This window comes from Pteronotus mesoamericanus, unplaced genomic scaffold, assembly GCF_021234165.1.
Source record: "Pteronotus mesoamericanus isolate MK-2021 breed Mesoamerican mustached bat unplaced genomic scaffold, CSHL_Meso_final contig_26, whole genome shotgun sequence".
NCBI classification, from domain to species: Eukaryota; Metazoa; Chordata; class Mammalia; order Chiroptera; family Mormoopidae; genus Pteronotus; species Pteronotus mesoamericanus.
The window spans coordinates 1,355,806-1,382,243 of NW_026555109.1; the positions used below are offsets into that span (position 1 = coordinate 1,355,806).

Sequence of the window (26,438 nt, forward strand, 5' to 3'; positions counted from 1 at the left end):
ATTCTACTTACACCCAAGGTAGGCCATGCAGAACCCTTTGTCCTGAGACATCTAAGAGCTATCAAGTAACTCTGGGGTTACTGGGTGTGAGATGGTATATTAGTCTGCTCAGGCTACCATAACAAAGTACCACAGACTGGGTGGCTTACACAACAGAAATATTGTCTCACAATTCTAGAGATCAAGGCGTTGGCAGCTCTGGTTTCTTCTGAGGCCCCTCTCATCAGCAAACAGATGGCCATCTTCTCCCTGTGTCTCCACATGATCTCTCCTCTGTGTGTGTGTCTGTGATCTGATCTCTTCTTATAAAGACATCAGTCAGATTAGATTAGGGCCCACCCCAATGGTCTCATTTTAACTTAGTTACTTTTTTTTTTAAGACGCAATCTCCAACTACCATCACATCCTGAGGTACTGGTTAAGATTTCATATTATGAAGGGCAGGAAGCACAGCTCAGCCTATAACAGGAAGGACTGAGCATCTCTGGCTAGCAGGTGTCCAACCTATAGCCCAACATAAAATCATAAACTTACTTAAACCATTATGAGATTTTTTTGTGATTACGTGTCGCGATATATTTAATGTATGGCCCAATACAACTCTTCTTCCAGTGTGGCCCAGAAATGCCAAAAGGTTGGACACCCTTTGCTAGAGCATCTTTGAAAGGAGTACAAGGAGGCATGAAGATGTTTAAGCAGGACAGCAGGAGAAAATAATCTACTCTCTCCTACTCTGCTACAGAGGATATGCACTGGTAAGCAGATACATTTTTTTCCTGGTTTCTTGATATTCTGCTGTACATTTTAAATGCTCTACAATAATATAAGAATAAACCATCTTGGTGTCAGAGCATATCATTTGAGTCAGACACTTAATTCACACCATGGGGTGACTCTGGTATACTTTCTAGTCATCAGGATACAGATGGAGAGTATAGTGAACTGAATGGTGTCCCCACAAATGATATTGAACATCTTAATGTCCCAACCTCCAAAACCTGTGATAAAGGATCTCTGCAGATGTAATGAACTATCTTGTGATCGGATCATCTTGGATTACCTGGGTGTACCCCAAATCCAATGACAAATCACCTTAGAATAGGCAGGAGGGAAGACACAGATCCAGAAAAGAAAGCCATGTGAAGACAGAGGCAGAGACTGGAGTGATACACACCAAGGACACCTGGAGCTATCAGAAGCTAGAGGGGCCTTCAGAAGAAGTACAGCCCTGCCAGATATCTGACTCTGGCCTCCATAACTGTGAGAGAACAGGTGTTTTAAGCCACCAAGTTTGGAATAATTTGTTATGGCAGCCCTAGGAAACAAATACAGAGAGCAATATTATTAATATAAAAAAGTTTGTAAGAATTTTCTGGTGGTCTTTCATTGGCAGCCTACAGTCAGGCACATTTATTTCTGTTGTAGCCAACAAACTACAAGGTAGGTATTAGCTCTGTTCTACAAATAGTCCCCGAGGCACCAAAAGTTAACTTGCTTGAGATCATGTTGCAAGATATGGTGGAGCAGCATGTCACACCTCTGAATCCACTAAATGAGGTCTCTTCCCTATACTTCCATGCCTCCCATCCAAAAAAATGTGTTTAAGTTTACTGTGCTGTCCAGCCTCCCCCTTCTGTCCTAGAGCCACCCCCCACTTCCACCTGGCCCTGTCCTACTAGGCAGAGTGATGCTTCCCAGACTTCTAGATTCCCTGTCAAATGAGGAAGCAACCTGGAAATATGTTTAAATTTGGGTTGAAATATGTTGACAGCAATGACTTACTACTCCCCAAGTGTTTACATTTTTAGACATTTCATTTTCTGTGGAATTAAAAGATTTATCATTGTTATATAAAGATGGCCTCTGTGCATTGGCTCCTAGATAGTTTCTCCCTTCACTGCTGAGACTGGTTAGTTCAAAAGCCCACCAGCACCAGACACACATTTTTACACATCCAATTATTTTAAAAATAGCAAAAGCAAGCAGATTTTTAGCCACCAAGCCTGCTTTACATACCCCATGAACCTCACCTTACATTGTTAGGATAGGGTCTTATAGGGTTAGGAAGGGAAGCTGAGGACACCTCTGAGGGAATGGGGTTTTCAAGGAGGCAGTACTAATAATAGAGAACTGATCTTTTTTAAACTGACAAGAACAGATACTACACTTGATCTTAGCGAAAAGGCTGAGAAGCGAAGAACTGGCGTTTTTTATAAGGATTATCTTGTCCATTGACCCACACTCAGCTCAGCACTTCTCTTAAGCCCTCCAAGGCCACACACACAGCAAACTCTGGTGTTTGCTCACCCCTGCCTCCCACCAGCCTCTGTATATCTGGCTATTGTAACTGCAACAGCACTGGTATGATCACCCCTCCACACTACCTGGCACCAGAGGCCTCTAGTAAATGTTTGCTGAATGAATGTGAGCACTTATCATTTACATGTTATTACTATACAACCCAACTGTAATTCTTATTTATATGACACATTAACTTTACTGTAAAGTTATCTGTTAACAATAGCTCGGGGAGGTTCAGTCATGTGTTGTTGGTCACAAAGCATGTTCAACTGGTCCAGCAGCATTTCTGAATGTTCATTCACAAGTGGAAAATCAGGTCCAACTCTTGACGGTTCACTGCCCTGAGTTTTAGTAAGCAAATTGATCTTAAACACAGACACTGAGAGAAACAATTCACCAGCCCTCTTGCAATTATTTCTGGTGGAATTACTGACTCAACAAACAAAAACCCTGCAGGCAACTCAGCCACAGGCAGTGGATAGTACGTATGTTTGTTTCCTTAACAGTATACAGGATACAGGTATACAGTAGGGCATCAATAAATGCTTACTTATTCTGAGATTTCCTGAAATAGCAGATGCTTCCTTTGGCTGAGGTGTTTCAACCTCTGGAAACAACCCAGGGCCCCAGCCAAACCCATAACACTCAGGATGGTGATGTGGTGGCCACTGGAAAGAAACAATAGACTATTATTTCTAAAAACCAGGACTGATTCCTACTTCTTTATTTTAAAGTAACACAGAATAACTAGTCACTAATGCTTTATAAAAGTGCAAATTTTGCCACAAAAAGAAAAAAATAGAATTTAGAAACCCAAAGGCTTAGAATGAGGAACAACTGGGTTATCTTAAAAGATACATTCTTTGGGCTCCCTTTGTAATCGTTTCCATACTGCCAATGGGTTGAAGACAAGAGCAATCATTTTCCCCATTATAATACAGTTTTTAAAACCATAGAGTAGAAGTAAATAAAAGAACTATCACCTGATTATACATGCAGCTGCTTACATCACACATGTATGTGTTCCTTCATTTCTTCATATGTTTTTCAGGGACAGGATGAGATTTATCATCCTGAGAAAAAAAGGGGGGAAACTTCCACCCTCATTCCAGCCCCTACAAAATATCCAGCAATCAACCATTTAGCAGCACCCAGGTGGATAGACCTTCTCCAAGAGATGCTTTACTTTCCTAATAAGCATTCTTTTTAAGTGTCTGTCACTAACAAACAACCAGGAAATATCTAAAGCAAAGACAGAAAAGGCAAGGAACTCATGTTCCAACACCAGCCACCCCAGACTTAGCAGGCAAGCTGAGTGACTGTTCCCACCTTGTGTTTTTCTATTTGGACGACTGGAGGTGGAACATTCACCAACAGGCTTTGCTAGAATGATGCCCATTGGATCTGAGTAGGAGGATCCTGACCTTGGGGCCACACACATTACATAACTAAAGGCTCTGCAATGGAGATTAAGAGAGGAAGTAGTTTTGTTGGTTTTGAGGTTTTCAAAAGGAGTAAGGACTTTACATTCAATGTGCTAACCCCCTTAGCTCTATTCTGGAAAACAGCAATTAAAGAGTTGCCCAACTTTCAGGACCTGTCTTAGCAGCAAACACCCTATAGAACTTGCTTGTTATTAAGAAAGATGTACCTCACAGGAAAGTCAAAGGCCCACAAAGGGGGAGGTCCTAAAGAGCCACTGTGAATCACTACTGTGTTAAATACATTGAGTGTATTTCATACACACCTTCGAAACCAGTTTTATTCAGAGTATAAACTTAGATACCAATATTTGTCCCTGTCTAAATCCATCATTTACTTCATTTTTAGTCTTATATCCAACTCCTGACCTCCTGCTCTCCTAAAGATATCCCCAGAAATATATCAAGCTTAGCTTCGTATGTGCACTGATGCTACAAAATGTAGCTCTGAATGCTTCTTAAACACTCCTGTTTAGGTTACACCTCAAGTGAAAATCCATCTTGAAATTTCCTCTCCCATAGGCTGAATGCGAAAAGAAAGCAAATGTTGGATGAATCAAAGTTTAATCTCTTGTGTCCATAATAGTTAATACATAAAATATTTATTTAAAACAATGCCAAAGAGCCACTGAAATCTGTATAATTTTTGGACTTACACAAACCAAGCCTATCACTTAACTTTTCTCAATACTAAAATTTCAAAAGATGATAAGCTCTAATTAAAATACATTCCAGTAGACCCTGGAAGTAAAGTATGGCCTATTTATACAAAAGAATGATATATTCTTGATTTCCACAGAAAACAGTCTCCCCAATGGGATCACCTCAGGATGATTGATTGCATAGATTCCAGGTCTCCCTAGAAGATCCACAAAGAGCAACCACACGGAGAAATATGGGGCTGGACACATGGCCTGGCCATCTACATACTTAGGCTTCAAATGAGCACTTCCGTTACTGTCAAGGTCCTAAAATTACACAAGAATTAGAGGTTCTTTTTTCAATTTTTAAACTTCTTTGGCCTAAAGATGTCTTCTTGGTGCATTGCTTTTTACTCCTGGGGTGTTTAAAAGTTAACAAAAGAATTAAACATGAACTCCACAGTCAAACTTGTTTTTTTAAGAAGCACCAGCCTTATGCAACAGCTTTTCTAGCATTATCCCTGGACATAAACTCAGGAAATGCTACCGCCTCCTTTTCTTCACCTATTTGGAACTCATTTATTGTTTTCCCTATAGTACTCCTCAACAGCAGAGCTCCTACAAGTCAAATAATTGGTTCTGACACAAATTTCATCTTGGCAAGGTCCTAGTCAGTGGGAGGCACCAGGGACCACAATGGCAGCAAAAGCATTAGTCAAACACTAACATTCAATGTCAATGCTAATGGATAATATATTCTACTGTGCTTCAAGGTTCTGGAAAATGTTCACATGGTATTAAAAATGATTCACCATTGTCCATTTCTTGGTTTATTGTTTTGTTTGTTTTGTTTCAAAGCTCTGGTAAGATTTTCACCAAACTGTGGGCTTGGAGAAAAACAAACCTGAAGACAGCCTATGGGTGTCCAGGACTCTAGGCTTTCGCAAATTCATTCCTCACTCCCATTGCTTAAAAGTTCACCACTCCACTCCTATCTGGTACCTACTCTGAAAGAGAAGATAAGGTGGAATTTTTAATATTGAGTATTTTGTGTTTATCAAAGTAACATATGTACATTTCTAAAAATATAAATATAAACAGAGCATTATAAGGAAAAGCAAGTGTAGTCTGACTCTCCCAACTCTTACTTTGTGCCTTGTTCCTCAGAGGCAAATCCTTTCAAGGATCTTGGTGTTTTTCCTGGTAGTTCCCTCTATTCCTCTAATATATAGATTTTCTAAATTTACCCTTTCTAAGCATTTTCAATCAACTGTATACTATGCAAAATAAGGACAGCACACAAAAAACACTCCTTTCCTCTCCCATTGACACTATTTTTAGGTCTCTTCAGTCACATGTGTAACTTTATGTAATATACTTTTTTATAGTAATCCACCATTGACAGTTTCTGATAATCTTACACTTTGTAAAGATATCAGTACTAAAAAGTGAAATCTGAATCACTGTAAATTAGTTTTGCTACTGATAACAGCTGATAAACTATGTGGGTGAGAATGGAATGACATGGAATAGTTAATGTTTTGGCATTATATGAACTTCAGTAAAACACTGCTCCCGGGTTTCAAATGGCAATGTAATCAATGGCTACTATTGTTCAATTCACTTATGACTTTAGAATTTTAGAGGTAAAGCCCACCTGTGAAGCAAAACTTCATAAATGGTGACACCGAGTCTATCTGTACATGCTTACAACCTCCAAACTCACACACTGTACCTACCTCATCACCTTCCAACCTCAGAATATCTGGCTAAGGGAAGGTAACAGGTGATGTTGAAGGTGTCTCATGACAGCAGAGCAGCTTGGCCAACCCAGAGCTCTGGACGCTTGCTGTAGCTGTGGAATAAGGACATACTAGAAAAAGACAGATCTGATTTGAGGGGGCCAGTTAAAGGCTACTGATGTAACATAAAGGTTTGAAGGCATGACATATACTATATGGCCAGGTAGTGATTCCTAACACATAAAATTGAATTTCATTAGGAAATTATTGATCTTTCAAAGTCATTAATGCTGCAGACACTCTCCTAGGCCAACAACTTCATCACACCTAAAAATACAAGCAGCAATTACGGTATAGACCAAAACAAATTTTTAGTGCAATATATAAATATATTTAAAATAGGCTATTTTCAAGGATGCAGCCTTGAGAGAGTGAGGTGTTGAGACTGTCAGGACAGAATATGGAACTGAACCAAGGGTTAGCTGCTGGACCATGAACATTTCTGTCACCCTTCAAAGATAAGGAAGGCCTGGAGCCCTCCAGGTGGCTACAGAGGCACATGAAAAGAGACGATACAGCAGAATAAAGAAAAGAAGATGGATTATTGAAAAAATAGGTTTGGAGGAAAAAAAGATGGTGGAGGAGTGAATGGGAGTCACGCTGACCTCCCAAGACCAAATTGGAATTGTGACTAAATAGTGGAGAAATCACCTGGAAAACAATGGAACAATAGAGGGAGAGGAGCCTTGGAATTGCGGACAGACACTGGAATCAACTTTCACACATCCGAACAGGTGAGAAGTGCGGTGAAGGCTCGAGAGGGTGGGCTGGGTGCACATGGGCACCAGCACCAGAGGGACATTGAAACAGCAGTTGGATCCTTCTGAGAACAGGGTCTGAGTCATAAACACGGACCCCTAGACTACAACAGCTGAAACCAGGAAAACACACAGACATAACACAACCCCAAAAAGCTTAGGGGTGCTCTCTGCCAGAGACAGGCGGCTAGCGATGCAAAGAGACATTTAAAGGACCAATGCAAAAATTTGCAGTGGCAACTACCTTCCTTAATCTCTGGGTAGAGGTGGCAACAGAGTGGGGTGGCGCCTGAGGAAAGACTGGTGAGGTAAACTTTGTGAAGAGAACTGAGACAGTGGCCAGTGGAGCCCGGGTGATAACTCACCTCCCACTCTGCAGCTACCGTCTCGCTCAGGAATAAGAGAATCAATAAATCTGTATTTCCCACGCTCCACATACAGCTTCTGTGTGTGTGGGCTGGGGGCTAAGTGCAGACTGGCTGCAAGAAATAGAGGATCCCTGCCCGGAGAGGACACACAGCCACATAGAGACCCTTGAGGAGAGACTGCAGACGGAGGGGTTGGAGAAAGTACTGGAGGAGTAACGAGGGAGTCCCGGTGCTAACTCCTTCCCCAGTCCACGTTCTCCATCTTGCTCACAGGGTCTACTCCCCTGAGTGACAACAGCCTATAAGGACACAATAGTCTGGCCATCAGGAGGCACTACTTGGCCCTGTGATGTCTAAGCCTGACAGATGAGGACAGAGTGACCAGATTGACAATTACAGGAGACAGGCACAGACAGTAGAATCCTAGAAGGCTCAAACAAACGACCCAAGCTCAGAGAGGGTCAACAACTGACATCGTTAGAGGCAGATCCAGAAAGAAAAGAAAAGAAAAAATATATAAATAAAAAGACTCACCTACTACCATAGAAGTTTAATCCATAGTCAGGAAATCTAGACAGATGAATTGAAGCAGAAGGAAATAAACAAACAAACAAACAAACAAATAAATTAGATCCTCACAAAAACAGGAAGAAAAAGAGTTCCCCTCAAATGAGGGGAAAGGAGGAATCCCCATAGAGAGAGCTAAATGAAATAGAGGCAAGTGAACTATCAGATACTGAATTCAAAACAATGACTCTAAGGAAACTCAATGAGCTCAGCCAGCTCACAGATAAGTATCAGAAACTGCAGGGAAACTATCAAGAACTTATGGCAAACTATATCAACCTGGAAAAGGACACAGAAACTATCAAGAAGACACAAGAGGATATGAAGAATACCACTTCTGAATTGAAGAACACAGTAGAAGGAATCCAAAGCAGGCTGGATGAAGCCGAGGATCGAATCAGTGAGATGGAGGATAAGGTAGGAAAAAGCACCAGAAAGAACAAGAACATGAACAAGACTCAAAAAAAGACTGAAGAGCCATTTAGGGAAATGCAGGACAACCTGCAACACATTAATTTCCGCATACTAGGGATACCAAAAGGAGAAGAAGAGAAGCAAGGGATAGAGAACCTCCTCGAAAACGTAATGATGGAAAATTTCCCCAATTTGAGGAGAGAAAAGGTCCCATGGATCCAGGAAACACAGACAGCCCCACTCGAAAGGGATCCAAGGAGGTCCACTGCAAGACACATCATCATTAAAATGGCAACTCTCAAAGAAAAAGAAAGAATCCTCAAGGCAGCAAGGGAGAAACAGGTAGTAACATACAAGGGGTCCCGATATGGCTAGGCGCTGACTTCTCAACAGAAACACTACAAGACTGAAGGGAATGGCAACAAATATTCCAAGTCATGAAAAGCAAGGGCCTACAGCCAAGGCGGCTCTACCCAGCAAGGCTCTCAATTAAAATAGAAGGGGAAATAAGGAGTTTCCCAGACAAAAGAAGGCTAAAAGAATACATCTCTACCAAACCAGCACTACAAAATATGCTAAAGGGACTGGTTTGAGAAGATGAAGGAAAAGAGTGAGAAAGAGAAAAACACAGGTACAAAGGGAAAAAATGAACAATTTTCTATCAATAATAACTCTCAATGTAAATGGACTAAATGCCCCAATCAAAAGACACAGTGTAGCTGAATGGATGAGAAAACATGACCCACACATATGTTGCCTACAAGAGACCACCTCAGAGCAAAAGACCTACACAGATTGAAAGTAAAGGGATGGAAAAAAATATTCCAAGAAAATGGGCAAGAGAAAAAAGCAGGGGTTGCAATACTTATATCAGATAAAATAGATTACAAAACAAAGGCCATAAAAAGAGACCCAGAAGGGCACTTTATACTACATAAAGGAAGACTCTATCAAGAAGAGACAAACATTGTAAACTTATATACTCCCAATATAGGAGCCCCCAAGTATATATGGATATTGTTGGACGACTTCAGAAAAGATATAGACAGCAACACACTGATAGTAGGGGACTTCAACACCCCACTGTCAAAAATAGACAGATCTTCCATACAAAACATCAATAAGGACATTGTGGAGCTGAATGACTCACTGAATCAAATAGACTTAACTGACATCTGTAGAACCTTACATCCCAAAGAAGCAAAATACACATTCTTTTCAAATGTGCATGGCAGTTTTTCAAAGATAGACCACATGATAGGACACAAAGCAAGCCTCAGCAAATTCGGGAAAACTGAAATAATACCAAGCTTTTTCTTGGACCACAAGGGCTTGAAACTGGAAATCAACCTCAAAGAGAAACCTCAAAAACTTGCAAACTCACGGGGACTGAACAGTAGACTATTAAACAATGAATGGGCCAATAAGGAGATAAGAGAAGAAATCAAGAAGTTTCTGGAAACAAATGAAAATGAACAGACAACAGTCCAAAACCTATGGCACACAGCAAAGGCAGTCCTGAGAGGGAAGATCATAGCAATACAGGCTTACATAAAAAAGATAGAAACATTTCGAAGAAAAGACCTAACACTACAACTTCAAGAACTGGAGAAACAACAACAAATAAATCCCAGAGCAAGTAGAGGGAAGGAAATAATCAAGATCAGAGCAGAACTGAATGACATAGAGACAAAAGAACAATTCAAAGGATCAACCAATCCAGGAGCTGGTTCTTTGAAATGAGAAATAAAATTGACAAGCCTTTAAGCACACTCATCAAGAAAAAAAGAGAGAAGACCCAAATAAATAATATCAGAAACAAAAGAGGAGAAATAACAACTGATACTACAGAAATACAAGGGATTATCAAACTGCTATGAACAATTATGTGCCAAGAAATTGGAAAACCTCGATGAAATGGACAAATTTCTAGAAAAGTATAATCTTCCAACACCGAAGGAGGAAGAAACAGAAAGCTTGAACAGACCGATAACAGCTGGGGAAATTGAAGCAGTAATCAAGAAACTCCTGGCACACAAAAGCCCTGGGCCAGACGGTTTCACAGGAGAATTTTACAAAACATTTAAGGAAGAGCTAACCCCAGTCCTTCTCAGACTATTCCAAAAAATCCAAGAGAAGGCAAGACCCCCAGACTCTTTTTATGAGGCCAGCATCACCCTAATCCCAAAACCAGATAAAGACCCCACTAGAAAGAAAACTACAGGCCAATTTCACTGTAGAACATAGACCCTAAAATCCTCAACAAAATATTGACAAATCACACCAAGCAATACATTAAAAAGATTAACCACCATGATCAATTGGGATTCATCCCATGGATGCAAAGATGGTTCAATATACGCAAGTTAATAAACGTAATACATCACAGAAACAAAAGAAAACACAAAAACCACATGATCACCTCAATAGATGCAGAAAAAGCAATAAGGTACAGCACCCATTTATGATCAAAACACAGCAAAATCGGAATAAATGGGGCATTCCTCAATGTAATAAAGGCCATATATGAAAAACCTACAGCCAACATCATACTCAACAGTCAAAACCTGAAAGCTTTCCCACAAAGTCAGGAACACGACAAGGATGTCCGCTTTCAACGCTTCTATTCACCATGGTATTGCAAGTCCTAGCCACAGCGGTCAGACAAGAAAAAGAAATAAAAGGCATCCGCATAGGAAAGGAGGAAGTAAAACTATCCTTGTTTGCAGATGACATGATAGTGTACATAGAAAACCCTGCAGCCTCCACCAAAAAACTACTCAACCTAATAAGTGAATTTGGCTAAACAGCAAGATACAAAGTCAATATTCAGAATTCAAAAGCATTTTTGTATACCAGCAATGAAATAGAAGAAGAAGAAATCAGAAATAAAGATACCAAACAATATAGAAACAAGAAAAATAAAGTACCTCGGAATAAATTTAACCAAAGAGGTAAAAGACCTGTATGCAGAAAACTATACAACGTTGAAGAAAGAAATGAAGGAAGGCACAAATAAATGGAAGCATATACCGTGCTCGTGGATTGGAAAACTTAATATCATCAAAATGTCCATACTACCCAAAGCTATTTATAGATTCAACGCAATCCCTATTAAGATACCAACGATGTATTTCACAGAAATAGAACAGACATTTCAAAAATTTGTATGGAACCATAATCGACCCCGAATAGCCACAGCCATTTTGAGAGAAAAAAAAAAGTAGGAAGGATCATAATACTGGACATCAAACTATATTACAAAACCGCCATACTCAAAACAATCTGGTACTGGCACAAGAACAGATCCATAGACCAATGGAACAGAACAGAAAGCCCAGAAATAAGCCCAGGTCTATATGGGCATCTAATATTTGACAAAGGGGGCAGAAGCATAAAGTGGAGTAATAGCAGCCTCTTCAACAAATGGTGTTAGGAGACCTGGACGGCTACATGCAAACAATTGAAATTGGATCATCAGCTGACACCATACACGAAAATAAACTCAAGATGGATAAAATATTTAAATGTAAGTCGCAACACCATCAAAGTCCTAGAGGAGAACATTGGCAGGAAACTCTCAGACATTCCATGCAGCCATTTTTTCACCGATATGTCTCTTAAAGCAAGGGACATAAAGGAAAGAACAAGTGGGACCTCATCCAAATAAGAAGCTTCTGCACGGCTAAAGAAAACATCAGCAAAATGGAAAGGGAGCCAACCCTATGGGAAAATATATTTTCTAATGATACAGCAGATAGAGGTTTGATCTCCAAAGGATATAAAGAATTCACATGACTCCACTCCAAGACAACAAATGATCCAAGCAAAAAATGGGCAAAGGACCCGGGCAGACGCTTTTCCAAGGAGGAGATACAGAGGGCCCAGAGGCATTTGAAAGGATGCTCGGCATCACTAGTAATCAGAGAAATGCAGATCAAAACCACAATGAGATACCACCTCACACCGGTCAGAATGGGCATCATAAACAAATCAACAAACAATAAGTGCTGGTGAGGCTGTGGAGAAAAGGGAACCCTAGTACACTGTTGGTGGGAATGCAGACTGGTGTAGCCATTGTGGAAAGCAGTGTGGAATTTCCTCAAAAAGCTGAAAATGGAACTGCCTTTTGACCCAGTAATTCCTCTGCTGGGACTATACCCTAAGAATCCCAAAATGCCAATTCAGAAGAACCTATGCACCCCAATGTTCATAGCAGCACAATTTTCAATAGCCAAGTGTTGGGAGCAACCTAAATGCCCATCTGTAGATGATTGGATCAAAAAACTATGGTACATTTACACAATGGAATACTACGCAGCAGAAAGAAAAAAAGAACTACTACACTTCGCGACAGCATGGATGGAACTAAAGAGCATTATGCTAAGCGAAATAAGCCAGGGGGCGAAAGACAAATACCGTGTGATCTCACCTATAAGTCGAACCTAACCAACAAAACAAAGATGCAAGGAAAATAAGACCAGCAACACTGAAAGAAAAAAGAAACCAACAGAGACAAGAGGAAAGGAGGGAGGGATGGGCGGGAGGAAAAGGAAGGGAAGGGGCAAATCAAGGAACATGTAGCAAGGACTCATGGACAAAGCCAAAGTGGGAAAGGATTGAGGGAGGGAGAGGGGAAGGGAGGCAGGGGAAAGCGGGAGGGGGAAGGTGGAGACAAATGTATTTGAAAAAAATAATTAATTAATTTAAAAAATAAAAAATAAAATAACTTATGAAGCTTTCAAAGGTCATAGAAGATATGCAGGTTTCAGGATGTAAGATGACACCTGATTACATGTTGGATCATGTCTAGCATTTCAAACAGAAGACAGCAAGTAAAACCAAATCAAAAATTGAAACACACATACAATGTGTAGTTTATATATATCACAAAGCAGATGATAAAACTTCAGTAATGTTTTAATTATAATGCAGTACCTACAGTTCATTCTGTATTTCAAGCCCATAGAAGAGTAAACAAAACACTTTCCCTTGGCATAATACACCAGTAGAAACATTTCAAAGCAGGAACATGAATCAACCACAAACAGTCCGATATTTAATGACTCACTTTTTCTCTTGTCCATTCAATAAACATTTCATAAGCACTCACTATGTTCCAGACACTCTCACAAACAAGTCCCATAAACTGTTCATCTATAACCTGGAGCAGCCACAGGCCTACCCACTCTTAAGGTGCCTTTGGCTCTAAAATTAGATTCCACTTCATAGGCATGACCTCCCCAAATGTTGACCCCTTGACGCAAAGGTGCCTGACTCTCAAAAGCAAAGATCAAAATTTTTCAGAGACAGTTATCAGTAGGTAAAGCTAAGCACAATAAGCTCATTTCCCAAAGTGGATGTAAGAAGGATGAAGAGACAGGTAAGAGACTTCTTTCTCCAGCACCCACCCTCACACTCAGCCCCCTTGCCCATGTCTGCCAGGACCCCTCCATCCAGAAAGAGTGGGTGTGAGGGCTACTGCCCTCTGTGTGACTTTCAGCTTCCTCCACTGTCATCTGAAGCACCAGGGGAAAGAAGGAACTTGAAAGGCCAAAGGGAAATCTGCCCCAGATTCTCTTTGCTTTATTAGCCAGATCAATACTTCACTATCAGGGAGCTGGCAATTAAAACTGTAGACTCTCCCAGGCTACCATTTTCCCCTAACTCCTCGGGGTCCAATCACTTCCACACAAGCTCATTATTCATGTATACCACATATGCAACATTCTCAAAGTCCCTGAACACGGAGCCTGAGGACACAAACCTTACGAAGGGTTTGGGTCCCAGGGCCTACAGAATTTTCATCTATCCCTTTCACTTCTACTTCCTAACAGGAACCCAAAGCCTGCAGCTTTCATGCCAAATAAAATATCACCAGAACAAGAAAAATGTGGGGTTTTTCTAATACCCAGGTCTTAAAGTTATCAGAATGATATACAAGTCATTCACTGATAGGTATGGAGTAAATCAAAGAAAGCACAATGTGAATGATGAAGACAATCTATAGGGGACTTGATCTATCTACAGGATTGTGTCCTTCCCCATCATCACATTCACTCTTTTTATCTGCAATCACCTCAGTCCACAGACAAAAAAAAAGTCCTAGGTGCTTAAGATGGTCCACAAAGTACATAAACCCTCTCAAAAATCATCAAATAAAAATTATGTTTCAGTCTAGAGATAAAGAACATGTTTCACCCTCTAGTGTCTAAAAACAAGTTGGAACTCACAATCTGTTGAGCTTCCCTCATAATAAATTTGCCCACAAAAACACAAGAACCACAGGAAATACCTCACAGGAAAAAGAAACAAGTTGGGTTTTTGAAAATAGAGAAGTTCAAGGTGCAACAGAAGCCAAACTGATATTCAGCCAAGGTATCATTCCTGTTTAAAGATTAAACATCTTTAATAATCATAAGTCACAGTTCTTGGCATCCCAGCATGACCATTTTCTCCATGGAAATGTTTGGACCCCAGCAGAACTAAGGTGATGGGCGTAAATCCACCACTCCACTGCTCATGAGGAAACATTGGGGGACCTGCCTGGTATAGCAGGTACCCAGCAAAGGAGTGTGTTAGAATCCTCTCCTCCATAGGGACCCCTCCGCCTCTGGCCTACCACTCACTACCTGGGCATGAAGTAGGATGGAAAATGCTCATGTTAAACAGGGTCAAGTACATAGCTTACTCTCCATCTCCCCAGACTCCTTGAAAGACTAATAATCAACAAATATTCTACTATCCTAAAATATTTCCAAATATCACTTTCTCCAGTCACCCTCTTGCCACAATTGCCAAAGAAGAAAGATTACAGGTTCTGTTGTGACATTTTTACCCAAGAGAACTTTGTCTTTCATTCTAAAGACTTTTAAGAGAGCAAAACTATATTATTAGTTATGGATAACCATTAATATTATATTATTTTTAAAGAGGCTTCATAAATTCAGTGCCTACCATGTGCAAAAGCTTAAGACAGATATTTTATATACATCATCTTTCATCATGCCAGATTAGAGTATAAAATCAGTGATAGAGAATAGGTGTTCAGGATCGTTGCTGATCCATTCTTGCCAGAAACAGCCGCCCTAAGAGTGAAGTTCCCAATCTTACTGCCAACTTGGCCATCAACCAAGGCCAAACTGGGAAGCTCATGAAGCTGCTCTCCAACTTTGCGTTCTTTGTGCCCCTCTATTTTTCATCTTATCTCAGAGGTCAGTTATCTCACAGAAAATTTAATTATAAAATCTCATGGAAAAACTAATTTGCACTAAGACATTAGTGAGTTAAGACATTATTGCTTCCAGTAATATATACTTAATAAAAGGAGACTACAGGAAGACATCTGTGCTTAATACAAACAAATGAATTACTAAGGGTAGGTTTTTCAGGTATCACTATGGATTACATGGGGGGATGAAGTCTTTCCCATTACCCCTTCAATAAGACTACTTCCAGCACTCTGTTTCTCAGTTCTCACAGGGAGTTCTGTTCCTAAATAGCCCTAAAAATACTACCTCTGAGCAACGCCCCCTTTCAGTGAATTACAACTGACATCACCACTACTGCCTCTCCCAGCTTCCATTGTGATCCCTTTCCTACTGTCCTTCTCTATTGAAATCAAGCACGAAATATGTTGATTATTATTTAAACTACATAGATAAGTAGGACTTTGTTAAATGAGAAAAGTAAAAATTCACAAGCTTATTAAATCTGCAGGAGAACTAAGAAGATAAATTTTGTCACTCATATGTTCAAAACTGCAGCAATGAGAGTGTAATTCCCACACAAATCACATGCGTCAAAAAGAAAGGAAAAACACCCCCCAGCAACTCTGACACATGTTTCCAAAATATCACACATGCTTTTAAGAAAAAACTAGGAATATAAATGTAATTATTCAAATTTAATTTATTCAAATTTAACATTACATTAAATTAAGTTGTTTTCAAAGATATTCTTTCTAGAAGAAACTTGAACCAAGAAGACCACCTGGTTTTATTTAAGGCCAATGGCAAGAATTTACTGAGACAAACAGAAGCCTCCATAACTTAGATAGTTGTACAAAGTAATAAAGAAAGAAAAACAGGGTCCCAGTTTCAGTAAGCACTAGAGGGTTCTGCTTCCTTCCACCACCTGGAGTCAGGTTCAGTTACTGTAACTAAGACTGTTACCTGCTCCCCAGTGATAAATGTACAACATGTGATCTGGGCCCATCAGATAGCACAGACTCAGATGGTTATTCACCATACCGTCCAGTTTCACTCACCCTCTCTCCTATACCCAAGAAAACAGCAAGTGGTTTGGGGAACGAAGTTAATTCCACACTGGGAAAGCACACAACCTATAGGGCTGAGGTAGTTTAAACATCTCTCAAAGATTATCTGCCCAAACACATTAAACAAGAAAAAGGAAATCATGGAAAAGCCTAAGTCAAAATCTGGTTGAATTTCTTTCCTCCCCACTACCGCCCAACTATAACGATACGTTTGTTAAAGCTGGGGACAGTGATACAAGGAAGGGTCTAGCTTTGAAGAAGCAACAGGAGAGCCTAGGCTGGGCTGCCTTATTTCACTGGGAAGTCAGAGAAAAGTGGGCTTTGGGGACAGGTTCAGGGGATTTCTATATAGATCATTTTCACCTTTCTCCTTTCCTTCCATAAAAGATGATGTGATGTTTTGCCACATGTCAAAGGATGCAACTCTTCCTGTGGCTTGTTCTGAAATCTAGTTCATAGGGATTATCCTGGTCTATTTATAAACCGCAATGGATACAAATATTACAAATATAACTGCCCTCACCTAGAAAAAAGCAGCCTCGTTTCTAGAGTAATTAAAACATAGAAATGTGACTCTCCATTCTCTGAGATCCTAATGTGATTTACATCTGTCTTAGCTGAAAATTTGAGAGAAGGCAGGCACCCACAGCCCACTATTTCCTAGAGCTCTAGGCCAAGATAGCTTAGCCATAATCTTAGTACACCCTAAAAAACAGACACAGCCCTGATCAGTGTAGCCCAGTTGGTCGGGCATTGTCCCACAAAGAGAAAGGTCACCAACTTGATTCCTGGTCAGGGTACATGCCTGGGTTGCTGCTTTGCTCCCTGGTTGGAAGCATGTATGAGAGGCAACCAATCAATGTTTCTCCCTCACATTGATATTTCTCTCCCTCTCTTTCTCCCTCCCTTCCCCCTCTCTAAAAATAAATACATAAAATCTTAAAAAAAACAGACATAGACACTGAGCTCACAATAACATAAATAATGCAAATCATAAAGAAACTGGTTTTATAAAATAACTAGAGGAAACTACACAAGCCTACACAATACAGTAAAGTTCCTAACTGTGATAAGGCTAAAAACTGGGCTTTTCTTGTGTATTAATTTGTTGAACAGGGTTTGAAGGCAAGTATAAAAGAAGCACAGACACAAAATAACATCAAATTTCTTTTATTACTATTGTTTTGCCCCAGACACAAAGCACCGAGGTTTGATGAAACCTGCTGCTCTTTTCACCCTTGCTACTTAAGTTCTCTCTCCTCCGCTAGGAGATTCTTTTTTCTTTTTTCTTTTTTTAAGAATTTATTTATTTATTTTTAGACGGGGAAGGGAGGGAGAAAGGGAGAGAAACATCAGTGGGGGGTGCACAAGTGGCAACCACTGGGGACACCACCATCCTGGTCCCCCAGTGGGGGGTACACAAGAGGCAAATGTGTGGTCGGGGACCTGGCCTGCAACCCAGACCTGTGCCGTGACTAGGAATCCAACTGGTGACCCTTTGGTTCGCACACTGGTGCTCAATCCACTGAGCCACACTAGCCAGGGCTCTGCTAGGAGATTCTTAACTACACCAGTATCACTAACAGAACAAGTGCAATCAAAGACACCACCATCCTGAAGTTAAAGGATGAGGCTAAAGGATAAAGGAGAAACAGTCAAACCACCTTTCATCTGAGTTTGCCTTTACTATGAAGCATTTTTAAAACCAATATCCCACAAAGAAAATATAAAAAATGGTATCTTGGAATTATGCAGTGCCCTCTCCATTTACCTTTCAAGCTCAGAAAATAAGTTTTCATACATCCATCTTAGAGATGGAGAAAACTAAATCACTGTCATGCCTTGCTATTGGTAGATATGAAGTAGGGAGAGAATGGTTCTCATCCTTTTTTTTTTTACAGATAACCTCTATTATGAAAATTTCTTGCATGAACATATGAATGAATGGCCCATTACTCCACTACTTGAGAGGTCAGTGGCTTAAATGATTCTGTTTAACTTATGCAGAGAATGTATCAAGAGAGAGGAGGAACAATTCTCCTCCTAGGTATATACCCAAGGAAACTGAAAGTCAGAGCTCGAATAGATACTTGTATACCAATATTCATTATAGCATTATTCACAAAAGCCAAAAGATGATACAACATAAGTGTCCACTGACAGATGAATGAATTTTTTAAAAGCTACATAAAAATATGATAAATTCTAATTCAGCCACAAAAAATAAAATTATGATACGTCCAACCACGTGAATGAAACTTGAAAACTTCAAGCTAAGTGATAAAAGCCAGAAATAAAAGGATAAATATGTATGTATGATTCCACTTACAACGAGCTACCTAGAATTGGCAAATTCATAAAGATACTAAGTAAAATAGAGGTTATCAGGGTCAGAGGAGGAGGAACGGGGAGTTATTGTTTAATGGGTACATGGTTTGTGTTTGGAGTGTAAAAAAGACCTGGATGAAAATAAAGTGATGGTTGCACAACATTGTGAATGTAATCAATGCCATTGAGTTGTACACTTAAAAATCATTTAGGGACTTCCAGCCAAGATGGAAGCGTAGGTAGATACACTTTGCCTCCTCATACAACAAAAAGAAGGACAACAAATTTAAAAACAAAAAATAACCAGAACTGCCAGAAAATTGAACTGTATGGAAGTCCAACAACCAAGGAGCTAAAGACGAAACATTCATCCAGACCAGTAGGAGGGGTGGAGACAGGTACCTGGGATGGAAAGGACATGCGACAAGGTGGTGGCTGGAGGACCAGGAGGTTGAAGAGGTGGTTGGAGGACAAGGTGGTCCCACATTTGCATGCAGATAAGCTGGGAGGAACAGCTGGGGAGCGGGACGGATCACGCAATCCAGGGTTCCAGTGTGAGGAAAGAAAACCTCAAAACCTCTGACTGTAAAAACCTATGGGGTGTGTGGCAGCGCGAGAAACTCCCAGCCTCACAGGAAAGTTCGTTGGAGAGACCCACAGGGTCGTAGAATGTAGACAAACCCACCCACCCGGGAATCAGCATTAGAAGGTCCCACTTTGCTTTTGGGTAGCAGGGGAAGTGAATGAAAGTTGGCTGAGGGCTGAGCAAGCAGCATTGTTCCCTCTCAGACCCCTCCTGCACATACAGCATCACAACTCAGCAACCAGGGGTGCCCCACCCTGGCTAATACCTAAGGCTCCACCCCTTCCAATATAACAGGTACATGGAGACAAAGAAAAATGGCCCAAATGAAAGAACAGATCAAAGCTCCAAAAACAGATCTAAGAGATGAACAGATAGCCAACCCATCAGATGCACAGTTCAAAACACTGGTAATCAGAATGCTCACAAAAATGACTGAGTTTGGTTGCAAAATGGAGGAAAAAGTGAAGACTATGCAAAGTGAAATAAAGATAAATAAACAGGGAACCAATAGTGAAAGGAAGGAAACTGGGACTCAAATCATCAATTGGGAGCAGAAGGAAGTGATAAACATTCAACCAGAACAGAATGAAGAAACAAGAATTCAAAAAAATGATGAGCAGCTTAGAAACCTCAGGGACAACTTTAAACATTCCAACATTCGAATCACAGGGGTGCCAGAAGGAGAAAAAGAAGAGCAAAAAATTGAAAACTTGTTTGAAAAAATAATGAAGGAAAACTTCCCCAATCTGGCAAAGTAAATACACTTCCAGGAGATCCAGGAAGCTGAGAGAGTCCCAAAGAATCTGGACCCAAGGAAGCACATTCCAAGGCATATCATAATTACATTACCCAAGATTAAAGATAAGGAGAATCTTAAAAGCAGCCAGAGAAAAGGTGACAGTTAGCTACAAGGACTTCCCATAAGACTGTCAGCTGATTTCGCAAAAGAAACCTTGCAGGCAGAGGGGCTAGAAAGTGTTCAAAGTCATAAAAGGCAAGAACCTACATCCAAGATTACTCTATCCAGCAAAGCTATCACTTAGAATGGAAGGGCAGATAAAGTGCTTCCCAGATGAGTTCAAGTCAAAGGAGCTCATCACCACCAAGCCCTTACTATATGAAATGTTAAAGGGACTTATCTAAGAAAATGAAGAAGATCAAAAACTATGAACAAGAAAATGACAACAAACTCACAACTATCAACAACTGAACCTAAAAAAAAAACAAAACCAAACTAAACAAACAACTAGAACAGGAACAGGATCACAGAAATGAAGATCAGAGGGGAAAGGGAAGGGGGAGAATGAGGAAAAAGGTACAGGGAATAGGAAGCATAAATAGTAGATACAAAGTAGACAGGGGGAAGTTAAGAACAGTATAGGAAATGGAGAAGCCAAAGAACTTATATGTACGACGCATGGGCATGAACTAAGAGGGGAGGGAATGCTAGGGTACAGGGCAGAGGGGAATAAAGGGGAGAAAAAAAATGGCACAACTATAATAGTATAATCTATATATATATATAGTGTATATATATATAGTGTGTGTGTGTACACACACACACACACACACACAAATTTTTAAAAAATCATTTAAGTATCCTCAAAAAATTAAAAACATTATAACCACATAATCTAGCAATTCCACTTCTAGGCATATTCTCAAAAGAACAGAAAGTGGAGAACTGAAGATATATATGTACACCCATGTCCACAGCAGCATTTTTCATAGTAGCTAAAAGGTGGAAACAATCCAAGTGCCCAACAGATAAATGGATAAATGAAAGGTGAAATGAATTATGTAGGCTTAAAGAAGAAGGAAGAAAATTCTGACACAGGCTACAACATAGATCAACCTTGAGGACATTATGCTGAATGAAATAGGCCAGTCACAAAAGAACAAATACTGTATTATTTCACCTATACAAGGTACTACAAAAGTCAAATTCACAAAGATAGAAAGTAGAACAGGAGTTGCCAGGGGCTGAGGTGAGTGGGGAGTTATTGTTTAATAGGTACAGAGTTTCAATTTTGCAGGATGAAAAGTGTTCTATGAATAAGTGGTGGTGATGGTAGTACAAGAATGTGAATGTACTGCATGCCACTGAGCTATACACTTAAAAATGGCTAAGATAATAAATTTATGTTTCGTTTATTTTACAATTTGAAAAAATAAAAAATGTTGATGAGATCCAAGATGGTGGTGGAGTTGGTACAAGTTACATTCACCCACCCAGGTCCAACCTGGACTTACAACCTGAATAACCACCGGAATAGTAGCTGAGCAAAAGTCTTAGAAACAAGGATTTTCAGAAGGAGCCATATTGAGACTGGTAGGAAGGGTAAGATGAAAAAAGGGCTGATCCCACACCCATGTGTGGAAATTGGAAGAACTGGGAGGGATTATCTCAGCTGTGGAGGTCCACCCTGAGGAACATGGGGCTCAACCCCAGCTGGACCCCCCAGCCCAGAGCACCAGAGCTGGGAAGAGGAGCCCATATAACATCTGGCTGTGAAAAGCAACAGGGACTCTGATCACCAACAAGAATCAGGAGTCTGCTAGAAACCCAGGCACTCTCTTAAAAAGCCAAGACACAAAAATCTCATTTGCAGCCACTCATCTTGGCCTCCTGCAGAGGGAAGGCAAGCCAGAGTGGACTACAGTCCAAGGACAGACTGGGTTGAGTGGCTCCCAAGAGACAGCTGAAGGGACAGCCGCCGGGGTCCCTATGCTGAGTCCCTCTTCCACACCACCCACAGATGTCATCTTTCCTAGATTGATCACTCCCCTCCATATAACATCAGCCTTCACTAGCCCTACTTTCCCCACTCATTACTGTCCCACCCTGCCAAGCTCAAACATGCAGGGGAGTCAGTTGCCTGGTCTCAAGGTATAGACTTTCGTGGCAGGCTCTTGAGGGCAAACTCAGGGGGAACCAGAGACCGAGTTGTATGGCTCTGGGGAGGGGGCCATTCCACTTCCCGCCCCACCACACCCCACAGAAGATCCACTAGCCCACTCTCCCAATGTCCTGTGGCTCTGCCCTGCAGAGTTCATGCCCTGCAGGGGAGTCAGCTGGTAGGGTCAACCTGGTTCCTCAGTGCACTCTCTTGGAAGAGAGAAGCTTTTCTGGAGCTTTTGAGAAGCTCCAGGCAGAATCTGAGAAAGACTGAGTTATGTGGCTCTGGGGAAGGGCCATGTCTCCCTCACTGCCCTACCAGCATGATATTCCTGTGCAGAGTCTTCCCTTCACATGACCAAAACATGGTCTATTTGGGCCTGATGAACTTTAGTGACCTCACCCTGATGACTCCCTGAGACCTTACCCCACCAAAATAGTCCACAGGGCACCTGGGTGGTGGTAGCTATCCTTGGAGTACCTGAGGCTTTTCTGAGTGGCCTCACACCCAGTACGGGTGCCTAGTTTAAATCTCTTATCAATCAGGTGAACACCACTCATTCCTACGTGGTGACTCACTAAGAATCTAACTCACAAAACTCACGTACCGCCAGAGGCTCTTTCAGTGACTGAGCCTAACATGAAGTTACCAGGCAGAGCTGGGATGTCTTAGTCTTTTGCTGTCCGGTGCCTGGGATTGGAGCTGTTGGAAGACAGCCTTGGTGTGCAGCTTGGCCCCTCCCATGTATACCTAGGCCAGTGAGAGGCAGCCACAAACTATGGATCACTGTGTAGCTGCAAAAAGGGTAGCCCAGGGTTGTTCACAAGCAGTGTCGGACACTGAACTGCACCAGAGTACCTTCAAGAGGCCCCAGAAAACACACTCTGTGGCGAGATCTGGACCGTATCAGAGAACAACCCAATTAGCTCCACAAGTGGCACTCCCCAAGGAAGATCTCAGTAGGCACCAGACCCTGCTGGGGCAAATTCCTCTTCACAAGGTCAGCCCCCACAAAGCAGCATAGACACAGTACTTGGGGTTCATCCTAATAGTCAGCCAGCCTGAGAATGAACCCCACCCAGGGATGGGCCAACAGCAATTCAAGACTCAACGACAACAAATGAGACCACAAAACACACACAAGGGACATTCCTGGAACACCTACCTCAGGTGATCAGGGGAAATGTGCAACTGAGCCCCACAAGACAGTTACTACATAAGGCTGTCATACAAAGACTGGGAGGCATAGCAGATCTATCTAACACAGAAACAAATACAGGGAGGCAGCCAAATGGGGAGGGAAAAAAAGCATGTCCCAAATGAAAGAATAGGAGAAATATCCCCCAAAAGAACTAAATGAAATAAAGGCAAGCAAATTACAAGATACAGAGTTCAAAGTAATGGTTATAAGGAAGCTCAAGGGGACTTAGGGGAAGAAAGGGAGAACTCAGTGAGAACACAAACAGGATAGTAAACATAAAACAGGACAAAGAAACCATAAAAAAGAACCAGTCAGAAATGAATAAAAAATATTGGAAATGGAAAATATACTAGAAGGAATCAGCAGCAGGTTAGATGATGCAGAGGATCAAATCGGTGATTTGGAAGACAAGGTAGCAGAAAATGAGAGCAGAAAAAAAGAAAAATGTATTTAAAAAATGAGAACAGTATAAAGGACCTATAGGACAATGTCAAGCTTAATAATACCTTCACCATAGGGATACCAGAAGAAGGGACCAAGCAAGGAATTGAGAATTTATTTGAAAAAAATAATTACTGAAAAATTCCATAACTTGGTGGAAAAAAATAACCACACAAGACCTCCTGGGAATCCCTGGGACACAGGGAATCCCAAACAAGATGAAACCGAAGAGGCCCACATCAAGACATATCATGATTGAAATGCCAAAATTAAAAGACAAAGAGAGAATCTTAAAAGCAGGAAGAGAAACAGTTAGTTACCTACAAGGAGCTCCCAAAAGACTGTCACTTGATTTAAAAAAAAAAAAATCCAGGCCAGAGGAAATTGCACAAAATATTTAAAGTGATGGAAATCAAGGACCTATAATCAAGACTATTTTACTTAGCGAGGCTATCATTGAAAACTGAAGGAGAAAGGAAAAGCTTTCTACACACACAAACACGCACACACACAGAGCAAAAGAAGTTTGTTACCACCAAACTAGTATTACAAGAAATGTTAAAGGGGCTTCTTTTAAGAAAAAGAAAGACAAAGAGGAGCATAATTATAAAGAATAACATGACAATAAATATGTACTGATCATAACGTAACCCTAAATAAGCCAAATGCTCCAACCAAAAGACATAGGGTAGCTGAATAGAAAAGAAAAAAGAAAAAATGGACCCATATATACACTGTTGACAAGAGATCCACCTCAGAATGAAAGATACACACAGACTGAAAGTAAAGGGATGAAAAAGACACTTCATGAAAATGAAACAAAACAAAACAAAACAAAAAAGAACTGGGCTAGCAATATTCCTATCAGAAAAACAGACTTTAAAAAACAAATGTTATAATAACAGAGGACATTATGTAATAATAAAAAGAGCGATCCAACAAGAGTAACACTTGCAAACATTTATGCACCCAATACAGAACATCTAAATATGTATATAAAGCAAATCTTGATGAACATAAAGAGAGAGAGAGAGAGCAATACAGTCATAGTAGGGAATTTTAACACCCCATTGACATCAAGAGATAGATCTTCCAGACAAAAAAAATCAACAAGGAAAGAGCAGCCTTAAATGGCACACCAGACAAGATAGATTTAAGTGATATTTTCAGAGTATTTCACCCCAAAGCAACAGAATATACACTCTTTTCAAATTCACATGGAACATTATTCAGGATAAGCTACATGTTAGAAAACAAGAAAAGTTTCAATAGATTTAAGGAGACTGAAATCATATCAAGCATCTTCTCTGACCACAGTGGTATGAAACTTGAAATCAATTACAAGAAAAAAAACTGAAAAACATATGAACAGGGTTAACAATGAGCTCAAGGAAGAAAAAATAAGTACCACAAGACAAATGAAATGAAAACACAGCAATCTTTGGAACTCTGCAAAAACAGTCCTAAGATACTCTAGGAAATTCACAGCATTACAGGCCTATCTCAAGAAACAAGAAAAATATCAAATAAGCAATCTAACCTTATATAGGACTAGAAAAAGTATGATAAACAAAGTCCAAAGAGAGTACAAAGAAAGAAATATAAATATTAGAGTGGATAAAAACAAAATAGAATCTATAAAAGTAATACAAAAGATCAGTGAAACAAAAAACTGGTTTTTTCAAAAGACAAACAAGATATAGATGACTATTCAAACTCATCAAGATAAAAAGAGAAAGGACTCAAATAAATAAAATCAGAAAATAAAACAACTGACACCACAGAAATACAAAGACAATGAATGAAAGGACAATGGTGTGGGGACTGACTATGGGAGTGGGAGGTGAGCTGGGTGGAGGTGGGTCCAAAGGGGGAAAAATTGGGACAACTGTAATAGCATAAACAATATAATATTTTTTAAAAGTATCCTTCTGGGAGATATTCCAAAAACTGTGTAAAAATAAATAAATAAAGGTTAAAGTAGAAAGTTTTTTGATATTTGAAATACAACCTTATTCTGATTCTAAATGAAAAGGAATGAGAATAATGGTAACAAACAAGGTTTTGCCACTGAATATTGTGATGTGACTGCAGCAGTCTTATCTTTGAAACTCAATAAGGAAACAACTGCATTCTAAATCAGATAAACATGCAGGTCCAAAGAATGAAAGGGTTTTTTTTTAACAGCCACGGTCACTCCAAAGTCTATTCATTTCTTTCAGCATCCTAAAGATCAAGCACATATTCTACTTAGCTTAAAATAGTAAATTTTATGTCATAAGTATTTTACCACAATTTTTAAAAATTAATAAATACATCAAAAAACTTTGCATTGTACAACTGCAATGGATGAATTATATGGGATGTGAATT

The 26,438-nt window shown here is 40.2% G+C and overlaps 1 protein-coding gene and 1 pseudogene across 1 annotated transcript in view; both read right to left on the minus strand.

The window, feature by feature from the left end:
- Positions 1-26,438, minus strand: part of DOCK9 (dedicator of cytokinesis 9) — a 354,061-nt gene that overhangs the window by 296,002 nt on the left and 31,621 nt on the right. The gene's annotated exons all lie outside the window — the stretch shown is intronic.
- LOC129071221 (uncharacterized) lies at positions 2,094-2,197 on the minus strand (annotated as a pseudogene).